This window comes from Gracilinanus agilis, chromosome 5, assembly GCF_016433145.1.
Source record: "Gracilinanus agilis isolate LMUSP501 chromosome 5, AgileGrace, whole genome shotgun sequence".
NCBI classification, from domain to species: domain Eukaryota; kingdom Metazoa; phylum Chordata; class Mammalia; order Didelphimorphia; family Didelphidae; genus Gracilinanus; species Gracilinanus agilis.
In genome coordinates, this window is record NC_058134.1 from 207,199,213 (window position 1) to 207,222,846 (window position 23,634).

Below are 23,634 nucleotides of genomic sequence, written 5' to 3' on the forward strand. Positions count from 1 at the left end.
GATTTCGCTGGAGCGGAGACGGTGGCTGTAGCAGCTGTAGCGGGTTCTGTCCCCTTCCCTCCTCCGCTCCCCCTCCTTCCCCCCCTTCCCTTCCGAAGAGGCAGAGCCTGGCTCGGAGAGGCAGCGACAAGTTCCGGGTGAGGGGCTCTGGAGTCCAAACAAACCTTCTCGCAGACTGGGGTTGGGGGGGGGGGTGGTGGCATTGAGGGAACCAGCCTCTCCTGTCTGTCACAGGGACTCCTGGAAGGAGGGCCGCCCCTCCTCCCGCTGCAGCCTTTCTCTTGGTCGCAGGCCGAGGTCCCGTTATTTTTTCATTCCGCTTGTCACACTTCCCTCCCCCTTTAAAAAAGAGCCGGGGGTGCCTTGCTGTCCCTGCTTCTGGAGCAGAGGATTTTTCCCCATCCTCCTGCCATCTGTATCGACTTCCCACCGGGTGATCAGCCTGCCCAACTATTGTCTCCCTAGGATGCTTTGTTTACTTACTTGCATTTCCTCATTCCCGTGAATTTTGGGATGCCTTTATTTACCTTTGGGACTGCCTGACAATATCCTTCTAGAGTTTTCCCCATCTCATCTTTGAAGCCTCAGAGAAACACATGGACTCAGATCACTTAGAATTGTGTACTTAGAGCCCTCTGCTTTCTTTTGGGATTTGCTGCTTTTCTTGTTTGACAGCTTTAGTTTCTCCTTAAATTGCATGATGAGAACTGGGTCAGAAATGCGTTTTCAACAGACTGAGTTTTGTGATTTTTGGCTTCCCTAAGGCATTTCTTTTCTCTGTAACTTAGGGTAATTAGCTGTACATTAGCAGAGTGAATCTTTTTGGTGGAATCAAGATTAAGTGGATTGATATTGAATCCTAGGAGAGAAAACAATAATCTGGAGATATTGTGGATTTGATAGAACTGAGTTGAGAGGCTTCCAAGCCATAGATTTTGTGTAATAGTGAACCTTTGAACGCATGTGCAATATTTCTCAACTTTTCCCCAATCATCTTCATCAAGAGCATTAAAAACATAAGGTAGGCTGTCTTCATTCCTTTCTCCATTTCCACTCCAGGAATGATTAGGGTTTTCTAAAGTTACAACTAGGGAATAAGATAGAGGATGGGAATAATGATTACAGTTTAGGGAAGGAAGACTGCAATACAATTCCCGTACTATTTGATCTCAGGGAAAAGCTTGTCTTTGTCTTTTTTTTGGATATTGATTCCCATTTCTAGAAGCACTAATTTAGAAAAGACCACTTAACTTTCCTTTCTTATCCTTCTCCTGACTACTCCAAGAACTAGTGTTTGTTTGGGTGCTGAATTTTACTCTTTTTGTGTGGGTGGGAGAGTCATATACAAATAGAGACATATATAAAATAATTCTGCTTATTGAAATATTCCTTTACCAGAGTTCATTACCTCCTTTCCCTTTTTTCATTAATCTCTTTTAACGTAGGCCGTAGGTTAATTTGAGATTCCCATCAATTAGAACTTGGTTTCAAAGTGCTAACTGTGATTATCATACTGCAGTTAACCTGTCAGGGAGAGGTGAAACTATTTAACATACATTGTCCCATGATAATTAATTTAGTTATGAAAATTGATGAAGTTTTGAAGTGATCTTAGGGTGAAAGTTTCCTTTTCTAGAAATAGGCTGAACTTTGAATCTAAAAATTTAGTTAATTTTCTAAGAAAAAGTAAGATCTAAAAAACCTTTTATGTCAGTCTTCTTGATAATTGTGAATAATAAACTGTTCTACATTAGATATCTTGGAATTTTTCTAATTAGTGGTACAAATTACACTTACTGTTTCCCAATTTAACTATTAGGATTAGCTGCCTTATTAGATTATTTCATATTCTTTTTTGCATATTTGCAGTGGACTAACAATAACATATCATTGATTTTTAGAGAATCTTAAATGTAATGACATCCAGTTAATCCCCCCCCCCCTTATTTGGTATGCCAACTCAAATAGGTATTTCATATAGTGCCTGATACAGTATTATGGTGAAGTTTTCATCTCAAAGTTTCAGAATTTGAGTTTAGGAACACTTTTCTCATAGGAAATTTGTGTTTTCCCTGTCTCTAATTACCCTAAACTTTGTTGACTTTCTGTGTCATTTAGTTCTAATTCTGTTTGTTCGAAGTATATAATATAAGATTCTCAAGACACCAAGGTCAGAACAGGAGTGGTTTTGAAAAAAAGAATATTTCATGCCTGTATAATTTTGTAATAACTTATGTGCTACTTTAAGATTTGGAAAGCGTTTTACAAATATCAAACAGCCTTGTGAAGGCAATAGCACAGGTATTATTGTCCCAATTTTATAAATGAGGAAGTTGTATCCCAAAGGTCAAGTGATTGCTAAGGAGTCCTACAGCTAATATCAGATTCAGTAATGGATCCAATCTGGTTTTTTTTTTTTTTGTTCTATGTTCAGTATTTTTTCTGTCACCCTATGCAGCTTCATCACTATGTTGATATTCATTATCCATCAGAAATGGTTGTTTGAATCTCATTTGGGATTGTATATTAGGAAAACCATGTTCCACTTGGGTTATTACCAGCTCTGAATTTAATAATTTAGTAAAGGAAATCCCTACACAAGAGTCCTGTCATTTCCGTGTGTGTGTGTGTGTGTGTGTGTGTGTACCTATCCTACATAATCCTACATAAGGATCCTTATGTTGTACATTGACTTAAAAAAAATCACATATGTTTATTTCTCTTTTTATTAACACATCAACTCATTAAAATCAGAGAGGAACTACATTATAATCTGTTCAGGCTGGTACTTGGGATTGTGTAGGTCACATTTGGCCCTGCTTTGAGTTTTAGCACCTTTGGCTTAGAATATGGTCACCTATAGAATATACATTTTTTTTCCACCATTCTTTCTAAGTTACAGAGGAGGCATTGTGAATGCATGCTGGAAGATGTGAAAGCAAAGGTCATCCCTATGTGGTTTAAAAAAAAAATCTTTTTTTTGTTTTTAAAGATTCTGGATGATTTTTCACTATTGACCAATTAGAAATGGTGTAGTATTTTGAAAAAAAAAAATCTAAATATATTTAGAGGTGAGAGAAACCTTAGAGTTAATCTATTCTAGTCTAGTTTTGCTAATCAAAACTATTGCAGGGGGCAGCTGAGTGGCTCAATGGATTGAGAGCCAGGCCTAGAGATGGGAGGTCCTAGGTTCAAATCTGGCCTCAGACTTCTAGCTGTGTGACCCTGGGCAAGTCACTTGACCCCCATTGCCTAGCCCTTACCATTTTTCTGCCTTGGAGCCAATACTCAATACTGACTCTTAAGATGGAAGGTAAGGTTTTAAAAAAAAAAACACAACTATTGCAGACTAGTAAAATATGATCTCTGTACAGTGTATCTGGTAGCTATGAGTGAGAACAGAGAAGTCTTTTTAAAAAAAAAAATTATGGTTTTTAAAAAGCAAGAAGCTTTCATTGCACAAGTTTTATGGGCTAGGCCTTTCAGCTTGTGCAACATTATTGGGAAACTGATAGTTTAGCCTAACTTCTTATGTATTCAATGATTCATTTTATATATTCATGGATTGTTATAATAAGGAACCTTAGAGATCCAAGAAATTCTTTATTTTACATACAGGAAACTAAGGCCTGGAGACATTAACAGCCTGTCTTCATCAACAAGTATTTATCACTTGTCTACCACATACTAGGCACTGGGAATACAAATACAAGGGATGAAAATTTACTTTCAGAGCTTACATTCCTTTAAAAAAATGAATTGATTAATTTGTTACATTAAAATTTCCTTTCTCCACTCCCCACAATAGAGAAGGCATTATTTAACAAAAAGATTTATGTATATAAAACTATGTCTTGCTTGTTTCTATTTATTATTTCTTTCTTTGGAGGTAGACATACACACAAGTTATTCTCGTACAATATTTCTATGTGATGTTCTTTTGGTTCTTCTCATTTCATCCTTTATAATTTCATATAGGTCTTTCTATGGCTGTTTTATAAAATATTAACCTGCCTGTCATTTCTTATGGCGCAGTAGTATTCCATTACAATCATGCCACGATTTGTTTAGCCATTTCCTAGTTGATGGACATCCCCTCAATTTCTAGTTCTTTGCCATTACAAAGAGAGCTTCTATAAATATTTTAGAACATATAGGTTCTTTTCCTTTTTTCCCTGATCACCTTAGGAAAAAAAGAGTTAATAGGAGTATTGCTGGTTCAAAGGATATACACAGTTTTATAATTCCCTTGGCATAATTCCAAATTGCTCTCCAAAATATTTGGATCAGGTCACAATTTCACCAGAAGTGAATTAATATCCCCATTTTTCCACATCCCCTCCAACATTGTCATTTTGCCGTTTTATCATCTTAATCAATCTAATAGATGTGAGATGATATCTCTGAGATGTTTTGATTTGCATTTCTCTAAGCAATACTGATTTAGAGCATTTTTTCATATGACTATATGCAGCTTTAATTTCATTATCCAAAAACTGTCTGTTCATTGTCCTCTGAACATTTGTCAGTGGGGGAATGGCTCATATTCTTACAAATTTGAATCTATATTTTAGATATGAAACTATCATTATCCAAGAAAATGTCAATAAAATTTTTTTCTCAGTTTTCTGAAAGAACTTACATTCCAATGGGGAAGACAGTAAATAAATATTTAGAGAATAAATGCAAGGTTAAGTCAAAGTAGTTTGGGAGGGAGGACACTAGCAGGTATGGGGAGGGGAGGAATCAGGAAAAGCTTCTTATAGAACTTGAACTGAATCTTGAAATAAAGGATTCCCTGCTATGGAGGTGGAAGTAATGTAGTCATGTGAATTGTGTGTGTTATTTGTGAGAGACAAGGAAAAGTCCAGTTTGGTTGGATTGCTCCCTCTAGGAAGGGAGTAATAAATAATAAAATTGGAAAGATAAGTTGGTTTAGGTTGTGAATTTAAAGCTGTTTTTTGGTCAAAAAAGCAGAGTGTTGGGACCCTACCTCTTCCTGATTTCTTACTCTACTATTTTGCCTGAGGATCAGAACAGCTAAGAACCCAAAGTCACAGCTAACCTGCTCATGTAGAACCCAAACTCCTAGAATGGTACTTTTCATTACTTGATGTAAACTTGTTAATTTTCAGTTGCTTTGTGGTTATGGAAGGCTGTGTGCTATAGTGGAAAGACACCTGGGTTTGAATCAAGGCACTGTCATTCTGTTGCTCTGTGATAGTGATTGTGTTTTAAATTGAGTTTCTTAATTTGTAAAATGTGGTTAGTAATATTTTACTAAAAGAAAATGATTTGTAAACCTTATTTTGGAAAGATCTTCAGGGAATTATAAGTATTATGGAAAGTTCATTAGGGAATAGAGTGGAAATAAAGACTATAAAATTTTATCTTTTTGAAAAACACAAAACCTTTAGGAGGATAAATTTGAAATTTTTTGCTGTCTCAAACATTTTTTCCTGAATTTTGCATTCTGACTTAAGACCTATTCTATAAAATAAGATAAGAGGATTGATTTAATTCTGGGGTATTATTAGTAATTGTAAGCATTCTACTTCCCAAGTAAATTTGATACATAGGAATTCAACCTTTAACAACTGAAGAGTTTTTCTGATTGGAACTTCATAGAAGACTGTATTAGCCAAGCAGTGTTACTACTGGGTATTAAGTATCCAGACAAAAGGAGGACTGCTTCTATACATTTTCCTGGATATCTCTTCTTTTCCCTGCCAGAGAGCCAATTCTTTTTTTAATAAAGAATAAAAAGAGAAGAAACGGTTCAGCAAAACTAAACATTGGAAAACAGTACATTGGAAAAAGACTACACACCTGTAGTCTCCCCATAGCTACAAAGAAGACAGGAGCTACTTTTAAAAATATCTTCTTTGGGATCAAGATTGGTCTTCATAGTTTCAAGTCCTTAATTGCAGTAGTTCTGTCTGGCTATTCTTTCATTTACATTGTTGTAGTATTTGTGCATATTGTTTTTCTGGTTCTGCTTACTTTCATTTTGTGCTAGATCACTTAAGCCTTCCCACGCATTTATGTTTTATCCATTTATCATTTCTTATAACACAGTAATATTCCATACATTATCACTGTGTCTATATCTGTCATAGTAAATGCATAATATTTACTTTTTGATTGACTAAATTAATATACTACAGCTAATTTAAGCATTCTCTAATCACAGGTCACCTACTCTGTATCCAGTTATTTGATGCTACAAAAAGTACTACTATAAATATTTTGGTGTGTATGGGGCTATCTCACAGTGCTGCCTGCCTACACTCTGGCCATCATCCGCATTTCTCACTCTTTCTAGTTCTGATAACTGAGATTTTGTTTTTTTTGATCTTGCTAGTAGCTAGGCCACTATACCACTATCTGATCATTTCCATCCTACTCTACAACCATCCTGTGTCATATGATCCCTTCCCAAATCCTAATCCAAATTCCTCCTTTTTGCATTAGAAAGTAAAATCTTTGAGGGCAGTGACTGTCTCTTCCTTGCTATATTTGTATCCCCAGTTCTAATACAATATCTGGTACAAAACAGATTCTTATAAATGATCTGTTTCTTGATGTGTTGTTGACCTCCTTTGAATGTATGACTAACTGGTAATCTCTGGGTCAAAAGGCATAGACATTTTAGTTTCTTCCTTAATATAATTCCAAATTGCTTTCTAAATCTTAAGTATCTAATATATACCAAGCACTAAATTAGGTGCTAGGGAATACAAAGACAAAAATGGGCCTTAAAAAAATAAAGCTAAACAGAACTTATATTTTATCTTAAGAGGCAGTTGTGAGCCCCCGGAGTTTAAGTAAGGAAGTGACAATCACATCTGATTTTAAGAATAATCACTTGGGTAGCTGTGTGGAAATTAGACTTGAGTGGAGAGAGATTTTTAGGGTTGGGGGACCACAATCTAAGACAATTGATGAGAGGTTGAACTAGGGTGGAGGTGGTCTAAGTAGAAAGAATGGGTCAGAAATGAGAGATGATCTGAAAGTAGAAAACTGATATTGAATATATGGACTGAAAGAGAGTAATAAAGGATAATGCCATCATTAGGAATTTGGACTGGAAAAATGGTGGTACTTTATGTAGAGAAGTTTGAATTGAAAGAGGAGTGAGTTTAGGGGTTATAGTCAGTTATGTTTTGGATATGCCAAGTTGAATTGTCTTCAGGACATTCAAGTTAAAATGACCAATTGTAGTTGGTGATAAAAGTCAGTGTAGAGATTGGGGTTATACATCCAAAAATCATCTGCATAAAGATAATTACATTTTCTTTTATGTACTCTTTGGCCTAGCCAAATTAGTCTTCTTGTTCTTTACACATGACATTACATTTCTTCTCTCTGTGCCATTGCATTGACTCTTGAGCATGCCTAAAATGCAATACCACCTTCATCTTCATCTCTAAAACTGATAATTTTCCTTGTTTCTATATATTTGTTTGCTTGTTGTCTTCCCCATTAGATCATGAGTTTCTTGAGGGCAGAGACTATTTTTTGCCTTTTTTTTCCTTAATAAATGTTTATTATTGACTAGCTTCCTTCATGAAGCCTTTCCTGATTCCCTTCCAGTTGCTAGTGCCTTCCTTCCATCCAAAGTAATTTATGTAGGGATAGGGACTGGGGATGATTTCACTGGTGTAAAGGAGGTAACTCCACTTCCATTGAAGCTGGTTGGCCTTTTTTTTGTAGCCTTAAGGTTTGTCCAGGGTTGCACAGCTAGTGTGTGACAGAGGTAGGATTTGAACCTAGATTATCCTGTCTTCAAGAATGGCTATTATGCCTATACATATACTTTGTATATATTTTGTACATACTATATGTATACATGTTGTTTTCTCTAATAGAATATAAACTCCTTAAGGGTGTGGGACTGTTTCACTTTAGTTTTTATAACCCCCAGTCCCTAGTACAGTGCTTGACACATAGTAGGTACTTAACTAAATCTTGTTGATTTGTTGTCAAATGGATAGATTTTTAAGTCAGTAAGTAAGCCATCATTTATTAATTGCTTATTTTGTGCCAGATATTCTGCCGATGTGGGATATTATGATACAGAATTGTTCATAGAAATTAGACTGGGATTTGAGCCTTCTTTGAGAGTATTTTGAGGCCTGGCCATTAAATATAATGGATCCCTATGGGAGTATACCAGTTGATATAATTTACCATTAATGGGACTAATGAAGCCTGTGTTAGTAGGTGATATTCACCTTGAAGTAAAATTTTAGATAATTACTGAGTATAGTACAGGTATTTATTTAGTATCTACATAAAGGAGATAGTACTTGCTTTTTCTCAGTTTCATAGGGATATCATGAAAATTTATGAGAAGAATTTAAAAGTAGTTTGAAACTCCATGGAACTGTGTGTTTTAATAAAGTGTTACTATAGTTACCTTCAGCCTGTATTCTTATCATTGATTAGTGTTTGTCCTTGTGTCTTCAGTCTTCTAATCACAGTGATGCATTTCTTGTGGAAGTCTTGAGAGCTTCCAATCCAAAAGAAGAATCTTATGGGATTACTTGGAGAATGTGTTTCTTTTTTTCTTTTTTTTAATTAACCCAAGTCTGGGTTGACCTTATTTTTGAGTGTTTTATAGATGAATTATTTAGTTCCTCAGGACATTTTCTGGTTTTATTTTTACTTTTTGTACTTGATCTCTGATTTTTTTAGTGGGGGGAACTCTGGGCGAGATGGCAGAAGTTCATAGATACCTGTTGTGTAGTTTATAGTCTTAAGAGAGTTGCCCCAGAGAGATTAAATGACTTGTTGAAGATCACATAGCCAAGATATGTCAGAGACAGGACTCAATCCAGCTCTTCCTCACTTCAAGGCCATTTCTCTTAAGTCAGGTTGCTTTTTTGGGGGACCAGACCTTTACTTTCCTCTGTGTAGGGAGCTTCTGGTAAGGATTTGCCTCCACCAATGGTCTACTCTATCAGATGCATCAGCATGTATCTATTATTCCATTAAAGTTATAGAAAATTGCCTGTAGCCCTTTCTGAGAGATCAAGTGACTGGTCCAGGATCACAAAGAACCTCCTGTGTGTCAGAGATAGGACTTGAACCCAAAGCTTTCCTGACAGGCCAGTTCTCTTTATCTACTGTGCCAGGCCACTTCTCATTTGTATAGTAGATGCTATATATAGCATACAGAAGTATGAATAAGGTGATTTATAAGTAGCACATTATCTGTTTTTTATAATTATATGACATATAATTATATATGCTGTAGCATATATAAATACCAAATATTACTGATTTGAAACACCTATTTATTATTTAAATTATAGTAATGAAACTCATAGTTTGTAAAGATACAGTGCAAATCATGATAAACTTAAAGCTAGAGGGGGAAAGTATAATTTTCAAAATACTTTATCACATAGTTGATATTAAAATGCAATCATAAAATCATTAGAGCCCTAAGAAATAATTTTGTCTGGTTACTCTTTAATTTCATTGATGAGGAAGTTAAACCTTTAAATAAGGAAATGGGCTTGCCCAAGGTCATTTAGAGAGTTAGTGGGAGAGCCAGAACAAGAACAGGTGTTTGAATTTTCAGTACAGTATTCTTTATGTAGTACCGAGCTTCCTTTTATGATGATAACTTAAAACTTTCAAGTAGAAAAAGTTTTAAAAGAACATTTCCCAGATGACTTGTTTATCTTAATAAGAAGTTGAAATTCGAGAATTAGAAAAGTAATGTCATCACTGAGATTATGGTGAAGTTGTAGACTTTTATTTGAAAAACAGATTATTCTGGTGGTAAATTGTGATGCTATTTACTTCTGTTAACTTCTTTCTTTCTTTCTTTTTTTTTTTTTAAACCCTTACCTTCCATCTTGGAATCAATACTGTGTATTGATTCCAGGACAGAAGAGTGGTAAGGGCTAGGCAATGGGGTCAAGTGACTTGCCTAGGGTCACACAGCTAGGAAGTGTCTGAGGTCCAGATTTGAACCTAGGACCTCCCATCTCTGGGCCTGACTCTCAATCCTCTGAGCCACCTAGCTGCCCTCTTTTTCTTTTTGACAAGGTACTCCATTCCGTCTTTTGGACAGCCCTGATTTTTAGTAGAGTATAAGCTCTGTTAGGGTAAAGACTCTCATTCTAATATATGTTTCTCCAGTGCCAAACAAGCATAGGACAGAACTTCACATAATAGATGTTGCCGGTATGATTTTTTTAAATTTTAAATTTAAATTTTATTTGAATATTTTCTTAAAGTTACATATTTCATGTTCTCTCCCCCAGACTCCCCCATCCCGCTGTAGCTGACTTAGTTCCACTGGGTTTTACATATATCATTGATTAAGACCTAATTTCATATTATTGATAGTTGGACTAGAGTTATCGTTTAGTGTATTACCTCCCCAATAATATCCCCATTAGCTCATATGTTCAAGCAGTTGTTTTTCCACTCCTGTAGTTTTTCCTCTGAATGTGGGTAGCTTTCTTTCCCATAAATCCCTCAGAATTGTCCTGAGTCATTGCATTGCTGCCAGTACAGAAGTCCATTACATTTGATTTTACCACAGTATATCAGTCTCTGTGTACAATGTTCTCCTGGTTTTGCTCTTTTCACTCTGCATCAGTTCCTGGAGGTCATTCCAGCCGTATAATTTTTTTCATTTAAATTTAAGATGCTGAAAAGAACAGTTAATCTCATCTCTGCACTAATGATTATTTCTACGATAAAGTAAAATATGTAATGGTTAGGCCAGTAAATACATATTATCTTTGCTATGTTCTTTAGCTCTTTAATTTAAATATAATAGACCTGAAAATTTTTGATAAAACTTTATGTAAACCTAATTTTAAGTTGAAGAGGACCCTGGATATGTACTGTAGTTAATTCTTTGTGTAGTTTTTTAATGACTTGGATAGTGGCACTATATTATATAAGAACCATGGAGAAATTAAGGAACTAATTGTAGAATCAGAGAGTTAGGAGAAATCTAGAGATCAGCTTCTCTAGTGGTTGTATTCCACTGGGGCCATATTGACTTAGAAAACTACAGATTCACATTATTTGTGTTGTATTATGTTTTTATTTATTTTGTCAAAACATCTCTTTAATTACCTTTAAAAAAAAAACAAAAACAAAAACCTTACCTCTGTCTTGGTATCAATACTGTGCATATTGATTCCAAAGCAGAAGAGCTGTAACAGCTAGGCAGTGGGAATTAAGTGATTTGCCCAGGGTCACACAACTAAGAAATGTTTGAGGTCTCATTTTAACCCAGAACTTCTCATCTCTAGGTCTGGCTCTCATTCCACTGAGTCACCTATCTGAACCCCTCCCAATTACTTTTTTTTTTTTTTTTTAACTCTTGTACTTCGGTGTATTATCTCATAGGTGGAAGAGTGGTAAGGGTGGGCAATGGGGGTCAAGTGACTTGCCCAGGGTCACACAGCTGGGAAGTGGCTGAGGCCGGGTTTGAACCTAGGACCTCCTGTCTCTAGGCCTGACTCTCACTCCACTGAGCTACCCAGCTGCCCCCTCCCAATTACTTTTTAATCTGGTTGGGCTCTACTTGGAGTTTTGTCAACCAAAATGGGTTGCAGAATTTGGCTTCTATGATCTACTTCAATCTCTCTTTATTCTTGAGCAAATAGAGGTTTAAAGGTTGATTGACTTAACCTGTCTGGATAAGTCCAAATTCTGAGCTGCTTCTACAATTATTATGTTGCCTGTTATTGTAGTTTTGTACCTCCTAAATGACAGATCTTCTATAAACTTGAACCTTTGTAACATTTGATCAGAAAAAGTTAATCATTTTGTCACATTTAGCCTTTATGATGGGGCATGCTAAGAGTAACTTGTCACAAATTTGTTTTAGCTTCTTTAGGTCACTTAATCTCTCAGAATCTTGGTTCTTTTTTAGAAAAGGTAGTTGAGAGAGGTGAGATTGAATGGCTTTTAAGATTGCTCTATGCTCTAATGATAAATAATATCATTTTCAAGATGGAAAGAAATAGCAATCTCCTAGCCAAATTCTTTACTTATTTTAAGGTTTGTATTTTATAGGCTTTTCTTGTGTGTGTAATGAATTTTGGATTTTCTTTTTAAAAGCCATTTAATAATATTAGTATTTATGTCATGCTTTAAGGTTTGCAAAGTGCTTAATAGAACACCTCATTTTATCCCTATGACGACTTTGGAAAGTGTTATTATTATCCTCACTTTACAGATGAGTAAACTGAGGTAGTCAAAGATTTAAATGATTTTTCTCAGAATCATGGTTAGCAAGGGACCAAGGCCAGGTCTTCCTGACTCTCAAGTCTATGCCTTTTATTCTTTGGCTTTCTAATTTCTATTTGTCAAATGTAGTTCTCTAGGAAGAAACTTTTTTGAAGTTGAAAAAGCTAGTAAGGGGATACTATCCTCTTTTTTAAAATTGGAGATATTTTTAAAAAGTTTTAATTGATCCCTTTTTACTGTAGTCTTTCCCATTTATCTCCATGGCCTTTACCTTGCCCCTTGTGTCAGTGTTAGCCTTACACAGCATTTATGTGTTGTTCCATGTTGATTATAATCTGCAAAGTGTAAAGTATTTTATGCTATTCTTAGATGCACAGCCTGGTGATTCTGTGAGGCCATACCTAACAAGTGGTGGTCAGTGTATTTCAGTGTCAGTCTTAGAACACTGTGAGTGTAGTCCTGAGTTGGCATTATTGTTGAGTTTGTGTAGTATTCCTCAGTGACTTAAATAATGCATTATGCTAACTTGGGTAGAATTGCAAATATCTTGGAAGATAAGACTAGAAAGTGACCTCAACTAATTAGGGAATTGGTTAATTATACAGTGAAATTCAGTAAGAATAAATGCAAAATGTACTTAGGGTTGAAAACTACAGGCTAAAAGTGAGAAAGAATTAAGTAAAAAGTATGTAAAAGGACAGAATGTTTGTATATTACCATTTTAAATAGACTGCATCCATATTGTTTTTGTGTTCTTTAAAAAGATTTTTAAATGGATGTCTTTTGTTTCTTAGATCACCTTCATTTTCCAACATACCTCTTTTTCCCAGAGAGCCATCCCTTAAAATTTTTAACAAAGAAGAAAAAAATTCAACAAAACTAACCAATATCTTTTTTTTTTTTAATTTTTTTTTTTAAACCCTTAACTTCTGTGTATTGACTTATAGGTGGAAGAGTGGTAAGGGTAGGCAATGGGGGTCAAGTGACTTGCCCAGGGTCACACAGCTGGGAAGTGTCTGAGGCCAGATTTGAACCTAGGACCTCTTGTCTCTAGGCCTGGCTCTCAATCCATTGAGATACCCAGCTGCCCCACTAACCAATATCTTAACTGAGTCTAAGGTTAGAAAATTTTTCACATCCATAGTACTCTCTTCAAATAATAGGAAGAAGATCATTCTCGTGTCTCTTTTTTGGGAGGACTGGATGTTGCAGTTTCATAGCATCATTAAAAAAAATTTTTTTTTTTGGTCTTTCCATTTACAATGATTAATCTTTATTTTCCTGATTCTCCTTGCTTTACTTCGCATTTGTTATAAATCTTTTGGATTTTAACAGAAAAGCACAGACAAAAAAACTTCAAGATGATACTGAGATAACATAAGTATAAGCTATGTAAGAATTAAGACATTTCTCCCTTTATATATGTGTACCTTTCACATAGTAGTGTTCCTTACAAGGGTTTTATTTTCTTTTTAAAATTTCTCTCATATAATATCCATTTTTAGCTTTCTTATTTTAACTGGAAGAGGACAGATTGGAAAAGGTCTGGAGTAGAGGTGTTAACATTGCAGCCTCCAACATTCCTGAGTATTATGCAAATTAAAATGTAAACTGGGAAATGTTTAACAAAAATACAATAGAACATAGATAATATTAACTTGTGGTTTTCTAAGTCAGTAGCTGTAGGGATGTATGGTTTAGTGATTTCCATCTTGTATTAGAGATTAACACCAGTTTTCTAGAGAAGAGCTACAAACCTAGTATTCACAGAAATAGATTAAAATATAACTGGGAAATATTTAGTAAAATAAAAATATTTTACTACATGAACCATATTCATTTGTGGTTTTTCTAAGGTGTAGGATGCCTTTTTTTCAATAAGTATATAGGATTAGGAATTAAACCTTTGACAAAAGGTTAGGTTAAATGGTAAGGGAAGATTTGTTGGAGGATTAACAAAGTGAAATGATGACATAATAGGGCCTGAGCTGCAAAAGACCATCTATTCTAATATCATATAGGGGGAGAGGAGAGTGAGGTCCAGTGATTTGCCTAAGGTCACTACTAAGGGTGGTAAACATCAGAGGAGGAATTTGAACCTAGGGCTTTGGATTTTAGAGCTATTGCTCTTTTCATTGTACTGTGTTTCCTACTATAATTTGTGGTTCATTATTTTATTGTTTTTTCTCATTGTAATATAAGTTCTTTAAAGTCAAAGGTTGATTTTTATTATGTTTGTATTTGTATTCTCAGTGTTTAACAGAGTGCCTGACATATATAGTAAGTGCTATCAGTGCTTGTTGACTTAACTTGGAGAACTAAACATGAAAAATAATTCTTGGTTATATCAAGCTAGACTAAATGAATTTCTTTACAGAAAGGGATGTTAAATATGAGAATAAACTACTAAAGGAGAATTTCTTCCTTAGAGACCTCTCAGAATCAGCTTTGTGTTTAGATGCTTTCAGTTCAGTACTATTTAATTAAAATTTGATTTAGAACCTTATGAAACACTGAATGATTTTTTTTTGTTATGACTGTAAATTGGCTCTATCATGTATGCGTGTAATACTCTGTAGCCCAGGGTTTACCCTACTGGGTCCCTTTTTCAATTTTCTCGGTATTTTCTTATTTGGTGATATATTTGGCTTCTCTGGCTTTTAGTTATCAGCTTTAAGCAGATGACTCCCAAATCTTTCCTCTGCTTTGGATGAGTAAATCTCTTTTTAAACTGTTGAATGATCTTCCAAGTATCTCATTTAGTTCCAGTATCAGGGGTCTGGCTTGAGTCAAACTTGCCCTTCAACATCATATATGCAATCAGTTGCCAAATTTTGTTTCTACCACCATGTCTCACCTCAGTGTCACTCTAATTCAAGGTCTTGCCTGGTGTAGTGCAGTAGGCCTGGTCTCCCTTCCTCAGATTTCTCTCCAATACATAAATCTTCCACATGACTGTCAAAGTGATTTTCTTGAAGGGCATTGCTTTACTCAATAAATTGCAGCGACTCCCATTGCCTTTGGGACCAAATATAGATAGGTAAAGCAGTTATTAACTACTTATTATTTGTTAGGTGCTATGCTACATAACTAAATAAGTCTTTTAAAAAAAAGGCTTTCATAATCTTCTTTCAGTCTACTATTCTTCCTTTACTTCATTTTCAGCAGTACATCATTACTTTGAACTGTAATGATATCCTTGTTGTGCCTCTCATAGGACACAACACCTTCTTATAGCATCTCCTTTGTACTGATTGACCCCCATATCTGTAATGTATTCCTACCATACTTAACTTTTTAGAACCCCCTTTTCTTTCAAAACTCTGGACAAGTGACAGCTTATATTTGAAATCTTTACTAATATTTTTTAGATTCTAGCATTTTTCTCCCCCCCCTCCCATTTATCTTGAATATATTTTATATACTTTTATTTATTTCCGTGTTGTTTCTCCCCATTGGATGTAGTTCTTTGAGGCCAAGGTTTTTATTTTCATTTTTTTTTTTTACATTTAAATTTTATCCCAGTGACTTGCATAGTGCATGGCATATAGTAGATACTTAATAAATGCTTATTGATTGGTAGGTGTATTGTTGTTCAGGTGTTGTTTATTTTACTTTGCATCAGTTCAATCAAATGTTTCTTTGAATTCTTCAAATTCGTCATTCTTTGGCAAATGCAGGAAATAATTTTGTTATCAGAAAATCATTTGTTCACTCAATATAATATTTGTCCCTATGTAGGGAATTTATTATATATAGCCTCAGCTGTTAGGAATATTTCATTGTAAAATGGATCCGCTTGTGTTCCCTTGGCTTTTTCTGCGATTTTTAAATTTTAGATAGGATGTTAGGTAAGAAGGATTAAATTTGTCATATTGTATATGCCACTCCCGACTATTTTTTCTAGACCATATTTAGTGTAGGGTACAATCACTCAACAAAAGAGAAGGAAGGATGTAAAATAGAAATTATATAATATTGTTGTTCCTTTTCTCATGTTAAAAAAAAAAGAAGCTAATTTCCAGATGAAATAATTAAATTGATTTGTTGCACGAGACCAGAACCTGTCAACTCTGAAGTCATAGTTTCTAAAATACTTTTTTAAGTTAAAAGTAACCCACGAGGGCAGCTGGGTAGCTTAGTGGATTGAGAGCCAGGCCTAGAGACTGGAGGTCTTGGGTTAAAGTCTGGCCTCAGACACTTCCCAGCTGTGTGACCCTGGGCAAGTCACTTGACCCCCATTGCCTACCCTTACTACTCTTCTGCCTTGGAGCCAATACACAGTATTGACTCCAAGGTGGAAGGTAAGGGTTTAAAAAAAAAAAAAGTAACCCAAGATGTAGTAGGGGTAGTATCCTAACAGCTGCCCTCATTCAAGTTTGGCTAGTTTTTCCTTAATAGGTTTTGAGGACATCTTCAAGGCTTGGTTCCATTCTTTGAGTTTGGATCAGAGGATTGATGGCTCAGACTGTCAGTATCACTTCCTGATTGCCTAAATATAAAGCATTTATGAACTCCTAGAGAAGGAAATGGCAAATCACTCCATTATCTTTGCCAAGAAAACCTCAAATGGGGTCAGGAAGAGTTGGATGTGACTAAGACACAATAGCAACAACAGCAGCAGCAATAACAGGCTTCAACTACAAAGAGCTCCAGGAAGCTCTTTGGTCACAACAAGAGAATTTTCTTCAGCTTAATCAACTTAAAGATGTTTTTAGTGTTTATTCTTACTGACTATTCTGCTATAAATCTCTTTTTGACTTATGAATCAGTATCTCATTTTGTTTCAATATTGAACTTTTATTGTGCTCAGCCTTAGTTCAGAACATTGGAAAATGTATTGATTTCTTAACTTCCTACAGATGAGGAGTAGTTAGGTCCCAATTATTGCAAAAAATGTATCCAGTGAAGTGGTCACATTATTTGAATTCAAACTACATATTTCATTTGGGCTGGAACTAGCTACAATATTTTGCATAATTACAACTTTGAAGAGTGAATTTGAATACAGTTGACCACAATATTTATTATTCACATAAATCATAGGCCATAGTTTGTAAGCTTCTGAAGATGTAAAGAAGTTTTTAAGCTTTAGATGTCAGGTGTCTGTTTTTCTATGCTTGGAAACTTGAGAGTTATTCAAAATGTTCTGCACAGAGGCATAATTAAATTATACTCTCCGTAACTACCTTTCAGACTTAAGTAGAATCAGATATGTTGCTGTGTTTAAACTACTAATTATGAAATTATGTTTTGGGGGTGGGCACATGTAAAAATCTATTGAAATTTAATTTCAATAATCTATTCTATGTTCTTTTTGAAAGAAGAAGAAATCTGTATTATAGTCTCCTAAGGATTTGTCAAGAAAGGTTTGTAGAGCTGGTGTTTGGCATTTCATAATTGGAAAAGTCTCTCTCAACTGGCATTTGGAGAGGGTTATCAGATACCTTTTTTTTTTTTTTTTCATTAAAACCTGTGGGCCTTGAGGACTTAATATTAAACATACCTTCTTTTTTAAATCTGGGACTATCATTTCAACCATCAACCTTTTCCCTTGAAGCAGTGATGGGCAAACTTTTTAAAGAGGGGGCCAAAGGAAGGAAAATGCTCATCTGTCAGTCGGTTTCTAAGGCAACTCTTTTGAAGTTTCATTGTATTGTCTCCTACTCATTGTATTCAACAGATCAGGAATAATGTCACCTGGGTGGCCAGATAGAACATTTCAGGGGCCCCCACATCTGGCCAGTGGGCTGTAGTTTGCCCATCACTGCCCTAAAGTCTTTTTTTTTTTTAAACCCTTAACTTCTGTGTATTGGCTCCTAGGTGGAAGAGTGGTAAGGGTGGGCAAAGGGGGTCAAGTGACTTGCCCAGGGTCACAGAGCTGGGAAGTATCTGAGGCCAGATTTGAACCTAGGACCTCCCATCTCTAGTGACTCTCAATCCACTGAGCTACCTAGCTGCCCCCCCCCCCCAAAGTCTTTAAATACTTCAACGCCCCCTCCCCACCAATACTCTCTTAAAATTTGATTCCTCTGCCTGCCTAGCACTATCAGATCTCAAACTATGCTATCTGGTTCTAGGTAAGAAATAGAGTGATCAATTAATGGAATAGATAAGATACATAATATGCAGAAGTAAATGACCACAATCTAATGTTTGATAAACCCAAAGATCCTAGCTACTAGGGCAAAAACTTACTATTGACAAAACCTTCTGGGAAATTGGAATGTAGACTGGCAGAAATGAGGCAAAAAGACTTATCATCTCACACTGTATACCAAGATAAGCTCAAAATGAATATGTGATTTAGACATGGAAAGCAATTGCCTGAAAGGTCTATAGATATAGTTTATGACCAGAAAAGATAAAGATCATGAAAGATAAAAGAGGGTAATTTTGATTAAATTAAAAAGACTTTGTACAAACAAAACCAATGTTTCCAAAATTATAAGAAAAGAAGGAAATTGGGGGGAAAATTGCTGCAGGTTTTTCTGCTAAAGGTCCGGTTTCTTAAATATATAGGAAACTGAGCCAACTTTATAAATTTCCCAATTGATAATGGCTAAAGGGTATGAACTGGCAGTTTTTAGAAGAAATTAAGGATCAGTAACCTATTGTATTGTGTGGATGGTGTGGAAAGACTTCATTTTGTGTTTTTGTGTCCAAGAATGAAAATAGAGGTGTTTAGAGAGAAGACAAGAAAATACAGATAAATTAGAGGAGAGCCAGGCAGATGCCAAAAAGATAGATAAGGAAATGAATGCAGAACAAATAAATTGGTCAACTCAGATTCACAAATAGGTGAATTGGATGAGTTCATGCAGGAACCAATGGAAAGTGCATTTGGTAGAACAGAGGGTAAAATAGGAAATGATGAGCCACAAGATTCTAAAAATCAAACTTAGCGTTGTCTATAATAATCCCAAAGACTAGTGGTTTTTAGTTTGCATTTGCCTGCCTAAATTGGTAAGATTAAAAATCTAGAACTTTGACTTTTCTGTAAGTATATTTTAAAAATATAGTACAAAGAAGCATGAACACTGTCTCTCATTTTACCTTTTTTTTTTTTTTTTTTTTTTAACCTAGCAAGAGGTATTTTTTAGCTGCTTATAAAATAACTGTCTTTCTTGGCCTTTTGGTTTTATGGCACTGCTGGTTAAAAGCTGCTCTAAATTACTATTGATTAGAGAAATGCAAATTAAAATAATTCTGAGATACCATCTCATGCCTATTAAATTGGCTAAGAAAAGGAAAATGACAAATGCTGGAGAGGCAATGGAGAAATAGATCCACAACTGGGAATTATGCCCAAAGGGCTAGAAAACTACATACCCTTTACCCAGTAGTCCCACTCTTAGGTCTTTACCCCAAAGAGATCAAGAAAAATGACTCCTATAGAGGACCAGCTCTATATTTCCAGGGGTACTGAGTGGCGTTTAGTGGTGTTGTATTGTAATAGAATAGAAAAAAAGCATTGAGAACAGTCAGACTATGGGTTAGTTCATAACTGCTCCAACTTGCCGTGGAGTCTTGAGTTTGATATATACTGATTTCACATTTCAAAGAGCACAGAGAAAGAATTACATCTGTGAAGGGGTTACAAATTATACAAAAACCCATTAGAGTCTTTAAAGTAGAGAGATAGGTCCAGGGTCAAAGGCCAGATTCCAACCACCAATTAGCAGGAGGTTAATTCTGGGAGCAGTAATATATTTCATAGATACCCTAAATAAATTGAGTCCTGTACTCTTCATTTACAGGATTGCACCTGTAAATGAAGAGTACAGATATCTGGTCAGATAAAGTCTTGTCTAGCTTTGTCTGGTTCTGACCTTGACTAAATAATGTTTTTTAGAGTTCAGGCTTCTTAATTATCAAGGAGAGAAATTAACTCTGTACCTGTTGGTTTGCTAGGAACTTAAAGCTTTTCAATAAGGCTATAATGTTTTTCTTTTCTTTTTTTTTTTAAACCCATACCTGCCATATTGGAGTCAATACTGTGTATTGGCTCCAAGGCAGAAAAGAGTGGTAAGGGCTAGGCAATGGGGGTCAAGTGACTTGCCCAGGGTCACACAGCTGGGAAGTGTCTGAGGCCAGATTTGAACCTACGATCTCCCATCTCTAGGCCTGGCTCTCAATCCACTGAGCTACCCAGCTGCCCCCTTATAATATTTTTGCAATAAGAAAAGGTATGGATCATAAAAGGGGTCAAAAGAGGAGTCTCAGATTTTTATCTGTTTGAGACTCTGTTTCTCTTATTGGCCTCCCACAGACTCTTAAGCACGAAAGTTGTGGTATGTGTTTGTGATGGATTACTTTTGTTCTATGAGATATGACTAAAGGACTGGCTTCAGAAAAACCTAAAAAGGCTTCTGAACTGATGTAAAGTGAAGTGAGCAGAACTAGAACATTGTGCACAGTAACAATAATAGTATAACAGTCAATTATGAAAAACTTAGCTGAGCAATACAATGATCTAAGACAGTTCCATACTATAATGGAAAATGCTTTTTACCTCCAAAGAGAATGGATGAACTCTGAGTACAGATTTAAGCATATGTGTATTTTTAAATTTTATTTTATTTTTTACAATTTCCCCTGCAAAATGGGTGAAGAAATATGTTTTGTATGACTTTGTATCTGCAATGCGTATCATATTTCTTACCTTTTCAGTAGGTGGAGAGAAAATTTGGAATTGAAAAAAATTTAAATATGTATTCTAATTTAAAAATAAAAAGTAACACTCTTTAAGTCTCATTGTCTAGAATTCTTAAGACATCTATTCAGTTATGTAATATACTTTGCTAGGTCTACATGATACCTCAATAAAGGTAGAAAAAATACAATAAATAGTTACATATGGCCACACTAGTAAATGTATTAGCAAACCTTAAAATAGTCTGTTAATTCAAAATATTATGTTCTCAGTTAGTAAAAATCATTTATTTACTATGAAATTTATAAAATTTGATTTTCACTTGTTCCCAAAACAAGATATACTCATACTGTTTCATTACTTCAAAGAGTTACCTCATTTATACGTTTGCAGTAGATGGTTTGTGAATGTTTGTGGACAACAAAATTAATCCTGATGGCCATCCTTTTTGTGATTGGACCTTCCATGATTTGATAAACTGCTTCTTGGCAGGTGGCCTGTTTTATTAAAGTTGATAAGCATTTGTTTTCTTTCACATTCCCTTACTCCCTTTGGAAATGAAAAAAAGAAAACACAACTCTCGTAACATATATGCAATAAAACATATACATTGGCCATGGTCCAAAACATCTCATTCTGCATTTTGATTCTCTAACTTTTTCTGTCAAGAGATAGCATTCTTTATTGTTGTTTCTTTGAAATCATGGTGGAACATTGCCTTGATTTGATTTTTCTTTCCTTTAAAAAATAAATTTTCTATCTTAGTCTTAATTGGGGTTGAATAGATTATTCATGATCATACAGCTAGGTCTGAGGTCTGATTGAACCCAGCTCTTCCCTACTCTAGGTCTGACACTATTTACTGTGTTACCTAGCTGTAACTTTGATTTAATTTAAGTCTTTTTAAAACTTTTATGTTGTTTTTTAGTCTTCAGCAGGGGTCAGCAACATATGGCTCTCGAGCCATATCTGGCTCTTTTGAGGGCCAGATATGGCTCTTTCTGCAGGAGCCATAAAGTCAATTTTTTTTCAGGCGCTGTTACAGGAGCTCACACTGTGAGCACTGTACGGCTCTCATGGAATTACATTTTAAAAAATGTGGCGTTTATGGCTCTCACGGCCAAAAAGGTTGCCGACCCATGGTCTTCTGTATTGTCTGACTCTTTGTGACTTCCATGGACCATAATATGCCAAGTCCTTCTGTCCTCCCTCTCTCTCTTAAAGTCTGTCCAAGTTCATGTCCAGACATGTTTCTAGGACATTGTATACATCACATCCTCTGCTGTCCCATTTTTCTTTTGCCCTCAATCTTTTCCAACATCAAGAGTCTTTTTCAGTAAGCCATGTCTTATTATGTGGCCAAAGTATTTAACCTTTGGATGAATGTTTGACCTTCCAGTGAAGAGTCTAAATTAATTCTTTAAATATTGACTGATTTGATTTCCTTACTGTCCAGAGGTCTCTCAAAAGTTGTCTCCAGCACCACAATTCAAAAGCACCTATTATTTGGGGTTCAGTTTTCATCGTATTTCACATTGTATATCAAAGACATACATTACTGCTAGGAAAACATCTCTTTGACTGTATAGACTAGTGATGGACAACTTTTTGAGCGTGGTGTGTCAAAATTCACCAAAAAACTGAGCATAATTTGGGTGGTGTGTCACTTCACGAAAAAAACCATATATAACTGTATTTAATAAACCAAAATAGGTAAATTAATATAGGTAGAATTGTCATCTATAGTGCACAGAGTGTCTATACTACACTACAGCAAATGTTTCATCTCGGCATGCGGCCCCATTCTTTTCTGTATGTGGCCACATGTTATTGAAAATGGCTACGCGCGTCAGTGCTCACGTGTGTGTTACCATCAGGTTATATGTTGTGCTTTTATGTAGGATTAGATCCTGATCAGTAAGTATCGCATCCTCCCAATGAAGGATTGTGAAATTATCTTTAAGGTAATAGACTAAGATTTTTCAGAAAGCAATTTTAGGGAAATATTTCTCCAATAACCTGAACTTTTTAGGAAAGCAGATCTCTTGGAGCAGATACTCTAAGGACCATTGTGTGATTTTAGTTGTATGAAAAAGTTGACAGTAATAGAGGATATTGACAGAAATCAAACACGTCATAAGACTTGAGTGAGCTTTTGGGCTGAACTGTGGGGGGTTGGGTCCTCTATCCATTTCTCTTCTTCCCATGCATTGTTATTTTACCTTGATTGTAAAACCCTTGTGCCAAAAAAGAATGTTCCCTCATGGCTCTTTGTCAGTGTACTTATCAATCTTTTTTTAATATGTTAAGAAACAACCAAATATAGTTAGACTCTCCATGAAATATTTAATATCTCTGGGTCCTTATGCATCCTGAAATGTATAGATATTTTCATGTGATGATTCACTGGGGAGATTTAATTTCCCAAAAGAATCAGAGGGGGTATTGTGTATGAATTTATATTAATCATGCAGTTTTTGTACACATAGGTCCTTTTGGTCTTTTTTCTTTTAGGGCATGGATCTAATAGAGCTATCTCTGGTTCAGTTATGTACAATTTCTAACTTTTGGGGCAGTCCCAAACTGCCTTCCAGAAAGACTAGACGGAGCTTGACACATTGTGCCTAACTGTGCTTGTTTTCTGTATTCCTTCAATATTTGTCCTTTTTTTTTTTTTTTTTCATATTACTATAGTTAGCTTGGGTTTCTTCTCTTGAGTACTCTGTTCCTATCTATTGACTATA

The 23,634-nt window shown here is 35.4% G+C and overlaps 1 protein-coding gene across 1 annotated transcript in view; it reads left to right on the forward strand.

The window, feature by feature from the left end:
* The first annotated feature begins 57 nt into the window (after positions 1–57).
* Positions 58–23,634, forward strand: part of ADIPOR2 (adiponectin receptor 2) — an 87,580-nt gene continuing 64,003 nt past the window's right edge. The window contains exon 1 of the mRNA XM_044678428.1: positions 58–137. The gene's annotated coding sequence lies outside the window, so the exon portion shown is untranslated. The remainder of the gene's footprint in view (positions 138–23,634) is intronic.